The 5,752-nt window shown below is 33.5% G+C and overlaps 1 long non-coding RNA gene across 1 annotated transcript; it reads right to left on the reverse strand.

Moving 5' to 3' along the window:
• Positions 1–3,952: 3,952 nt before the first annotated feature.
• On the reverse strand, positions 3,953–4,717 carry LOC131803554 (uncharacterized). Its single transcript, XR_009342645.1, has 3 exons — positions 4,276–4,717; positions 4,064–4,211; positions 3,953–3,981 (listed from the first exon to the last, which is right to left on the reverse strand). It is a non-coding gene; the product is annotated as an uncharacterized LOC131803554 (long non-coding RNA).
• Between the last annotated feature and the right edge of the window lie 1,035 nt (positions 4,718–5,752).

Here is a 5,752-nt window from a genome sequence, read left to right on the forward strand (position 1 = left end):
GGAAGAAAACAGCAACATCAGGAGAAATGGTTCGAAAAGTAAAGAAGCGACCAGTGTTGCCGTTTTGGGCGTTTCCGTCCAAATTTGGGCGGAAAAAAGATAAATTTTGTGGTTTGGGCGGATTTTGGGCGGATTTTTTCCATATTGGCTATAAATTTATTTCTCATTGTTTATTTTTACGTAATTTAATTTTTTTATTGAGATGAATCGTTATTTTTTATAGATTTTTGTTAAGTTTTTTAATAATATATATAATACATTAGGCTATAGTCGTGCGGGGCCGGCCATGTGATACCCTACAACACTACAATATGTTAGAAGCTCTGTGCTTACCTATCTTCTCAGGCGTGTCGATTGGCTTCAATTGTATGATCAGGGAATTTTTTTCTGTTTTTGGTTCATTTAAACCCCTAAATATTTTGCAATCATATCCAAAAGCAAGAGACCCCTCTGTGTCTCCAAATTTAGACTCATCTATATGATTTGTTTGTCTACGATATTTGGCTATATTCGTCAACGAAATCAGCATAAAAAAGCCAGAAGTTGGCCTATTGTGTATCGCCTGTAAGTAATATTGGTATTTTCTCACACAAAAGTAGTGGTCCATTCTAATCGCTGTCCTAAACTCTAACTTCATGCGAGATTTCGTGTCCTTAGGTTTATATTTGGGACCTTTATAACGGCTGCAAATTCAGGAACATTTTGAGTTGCTGGTCCATTTCAACCCCTAAATATATTGCGGACATCTTTGAAAACAATAGGCTAAGCCCTTCTGAGCCTAACCCTACCTTTGTGAAAAATTTCGTGAGGATCGAACCTGTGTTGTAAAGTGAAAAAATTTTACAAAACAAATACTTCAATAGTATAAGTTAATTTGAAAAAATCGCATGCGATAAAAAATATGAAAAAATTAAAAAAAAAATCACAAAATACTACAAAGTCTATTTGAACATCATTATTGGTATTTATACTTTAATGCCACAGGGGAATTCTAAATTGACAAAATTTGTCAAAATCGCTCCAGCCATTCTGAAGATATAAACATTCTAGCTGACATCCCCTTCCTTTTTATATATATACATTGTACATTGTATATATATATACATTTGTATATATATACATTGTATATATTTCTCTATATATATCCGATATTTTTACTATCGGCAGCTTCGTCTATTTGTGATTTCGCCGGCAGTAAAAATATTCACGGATTAATGGAAAAATTGACTTTTATTTATCGCAAATGCTATGGTCTACTAAACCACTAAATATTACCCGATGACAAAATTGGAAGGTTTTTCCCCAGTCCAAAGCTCTAGCCCCATGCTAAATTTCGCTTCCATTGGTCTATAATTGTGACCTGTAGAGCAACTGCAAAATCAGGAAATTTTTCAGTTTTTAGTCAATTTCAACCCCTAAATAATATACAATCATCTCCAAAAGAAATAGGGTTCTATTCTGACCCCAGCTACATTCTAAATTTCGTAAAGATCGGGCCATAATTGCGACCTGTAGAGTGATTACAAATTAACATGGACAGTCGGACGGACGGACATACATAGCTAGATCGACTCAGCTCGGCGAGATAGGAAGATCCATATATGCTTTCCTATGTGGGAAACCAATATTTCGAGGTGTTACATCTTTTTTGGCCCAATCAAAGTTATAATACCCCCAACACATATCGTTGTAGGGTATAAAAACCTGAAGAATAATGACTTTAATGTATTTAGTACATTGAATTCTTGTATTATGTTACTTTTTCAAATATATATATAATATATATATAAAAAAACTTGAAGTACAATAACATAAAATTTTTATTTTCTCTAATGTATTTAATACATTGAATGCAATAAAACTTGAGTACCTTTTTTATGTATGGTGTAAAATTTTCAATAAAATTTACTTGAATACAAACTACATATTAATTATTCAACTTTTTACAGTTTGGGCGGATATAGTCGATTTTGGGCGGTTTTTAGAAAAAAATTGGGCTGAAATAAAAATTTCAAACGGCAACACTGGAAGCGACTTGATCGAAATACGCGTCGCAGGGGCCGAAAAATGGATGGTGAGCTGAACATATCGAAATATTTCACTGATGGTCATAACAGCCAAAGATCGCTCTCCGTTCGTATTAATGGACCGTGGCATCAGAATAGATGACGAATATTATCGCAAAAATATTTTGGAGGGTGTATTAAAGCCTTGGACACGCAAACTTTTTGGCCGCAGACCTTGAACATTCCAACAGGACTCAGCACGCGCCACCCAAAAATGGTTACAAAATAAGGTTCCAGGTGGCCACAAAAAATTTCGGATACCAATCCGTTGAACTATTGTGTCTGGAGTATTTTGGAAAGCAAGGTTGGCACTAAAAATACCAAAGTGTCGATCACCTCAAGCAAGCGCTTCGCCGGGAATGGGTCAAAATACCGCAGAGCAACATTCGGGCGGCGTGTGACGGTTTCATTGGCCGTTTGAAGGCCATAATTCGTGTCAAAGGTTATCAATTCGAACAAATCTAATCTTATTCTTAAATTTCACACTATTTTATTTATAAAAAAATTTAGAAACTATGGCGTTTGACTTTGTTGCAGTTTTTTTATTTCACCCCGGACATTTGAGTAAAATTTTATCAATCTACTTAATTTCGTTCGGAAGCTAGAGTGATTTCCACACACAGATAGATAGACGGACTATCGGACATATAATTATATATATATATTTCGAGGTGTTACAAACGGAATGACAAACTTAACATACCCTCCATAATATGGTGGAGGGTATAAAAAGATCTATTAAAGGCCCAAAGAGGGAATGAGAGAATTGACGAATAAGTATACATTTTTTGTTACACCCATAAGAGATTAAATCAAATATTATTCGACCCTTTGAAAATCTCAAACAGATTAGTTAGTTTTCCATCGATAAAACCTCTTAATTTATCCAAACAGAGTAATATTCAGCGGAATTTACGCATAGCCAAGCCGAGGAATAGATAATGCATGTCATATCACGTTATTGAGCTAATGTTCTTTCTTTTTTGTTTTCATACACAATTTATTATTTTTTTTTCATATCAAAAAGGCTGACTATTGGAAATGCAAAAATAACAGCAACAACACAACAAAAACGTAATTTATTAATAAAAATTATAGTTTAGTTAAGTGCTTGTGCAGGTTCTGGCAGGCAGGCTGGTTGGTTGGCTGGTTGACGCGAAGTGGGTTCATGTAGACATACGAATCGATTAAAAATATTTGCATATTACAAAAAACTACACAACATTTACACTATGCATAACATGGCGATTAAGCAGAAAAAAACGAAATTGCAAAGGCAGTGAATGCACTGAGAGAAGGTAGGTGTTTCAAGTGGCATATTTGAAGATCAACCCAGTGGGAAAATGGAAGGTATGGTAAACGAAGAGGTAATGCATAAACACTATGATTTATACATTCCAGAATTCATTATTGTTAACACGGTCCATGTCCTAGGAAAATAATGCATTCCTTTTGTTTGTCTAAGCGATTCGTAATATAATGCAATCTATATAATGCATTTTGGACAATCTTTTAAGTATGCATTATATAATTGATGTATCTCAATGCATTAAATAATTAATACTTTATCATTTGTTTTATAATTCATTCCCCCAGAATACATTAAAATTGTGTTCTTTTACTTTGAAATATAATAAAATAATTTATTAATAATAAACATAGTTTATATGCATTTTATATTTATATGTACGTATTCTTATAATACAAAAACATAAACAAACAAACTCATTGTGAATACATACAAAAACATAAAATATAATTCATTTTTGGATTATGTTTAAATAAATTCTTATTTCTCGCTACGTTTTTTGGCGAGATGTGTTTTCTTAAACTGCCTTAATTTTATCAAATGGAATGCCTTTTTCAACATCCTTCTTATATTCCTTCTCATCGTATCCTTCCCTCTTTGACACCTCTGCAATAAAAAACATATGTATTAATATGTATAATATATTCTAAAAGTATTTAATGTAGAAAATTTGAACAATTTTACTTACCATACATTAACTTATTTATATTTTCAAAGGACTTAAAAGCCATTTTTCCTTTTATTCCTTCAAAGTTATAGTTCATAATTAATTCTTCTACTCTACATAAGTTTTTTACAACTCCAGAAGGAATCAAGATTCTTTCCATGATAGGTATCTAGAAAAAAAGAATTTGTCGTTAATAACTATATTAGCATTTTTTAATATTATTCAATACTTACAAACGAAGGTAAGTCTTCCCCAATTTTTTAATATTAAACGCCTCCAATGTCGCTTTCAATACATTTTATAAACTTACGTCTTCACTGTCACACAAATGAAACGAAACTAAACAAATTTACAAATTTCAACAATAACGCGACATGAAGTCGCCCGAAAATAACGGGACACAAAAAAACAAGAAAAAAAACTATGAAACTACACATTCCATCATGTATAGATTCTGGAATATAGACGGTAATCAGTTTGCAGATTTCGTCAAATGAAATTACCATTTCGCTTCTATTGGGATGAATAATATAATGCATTCCATAACAATAATGTTATAATCATTTTTTGCTCAAATTGCATTCTTTTCTCGAATATTTTAGACAAATTCTGTAATGTAAATCATATAATGCAAGAAATTATTCATTATCAATGTAATGCATTCTCCATTTTCCCACTGGGAAGTTCTGACATATTTTTGGGCAAACAATATCATTATAAGAGAGAGAGAGAGAGAGAAAGAGGGAGAGAGAGAAAAACGGAGGAGAGAGAATTTACTCACCCGCATACATCTATTGCAAAAGTTAAAAAACACTTTCACATCAAAATCGAGACCATAATCCAAACATTAGTCGTAGGAATAAAGTCAAACCTATTTTTTGGTGGACAAGGAATGAGAGCGGAAAATTTTGGATTTAATTATTCATGCTTACAAAAAAAAAAAACACTCCAGACTCTCGTCTTGGTTTTTTCAGAAGCATTATGACATAGAATGGTTGAAGAAAACTATTGTCAAATGATACAATATCAGAAGTGCAAAGTCATCCAATGCGCTTGGTCCTGACGGAATCTCTATGGTAATGTTGAAGAAACTGGTATTTCACCAAACTCCTCAACCTATCATTAGCCACCCTAACAGTTCCCGATACCGATGGAAAATGGACAAGGTATTCCCAGAAGCTAGGCAAGAATGGCAGCAAAAGTGATTCTTACAGTTCGATATCACTCTTGACGCAGATACCAATTAAGACGCTTGAGGCATTACTCCTCCCCATCATAAATAGTGTTTCCCAGGATTTCTGAAATTGCATAACACAACAACAGTTTTACACGCAAATTTCTACACATGTCATGACCGTGTGACAGAAATGTTATGGTGACGCTGGATTTATCAAAAGTTTTTGATACGGTCAATCATGTCACGCTGTTCGAGGACATTGAACGCACCGCTCTCCGGCCAAATTTTAATCCTTGGATAGTACACTATATGTGTGGACGCCAGTCGAACCTGGAATCAGAAACAAAAAGTCGAACATAAGTAGTAGAGTGATACAAGGAGTTCTCCAAGATGGATTGATAGCTTCGGAACTGTTTAATCTCAACCTCCTGATGACATAGAAATAATAACGTACTGATAGGATTGTACGCTCGTGGAGTCCGAACCAATCATTGGTGAGATTTGCAATCGGTTAAAAGCTTACCTATTTGATC

The sequence above is a fragment of the Musca domestica genome, unplaced genomic scaffold (assembly GCF_030504385.1).
Source record: "Musca domestica strain aabys unplaced genomic scaffold, Musca_domestica.polishedcontigs.V.1.1 31, whole genome shotgun sequence".
Taxonomy (NCBI): domain Eukaryota; kingdom Metazoa; phylum Arthropoda; class Insecta; order Diptera; family Muscidae; genus Musca; species Musca domestica.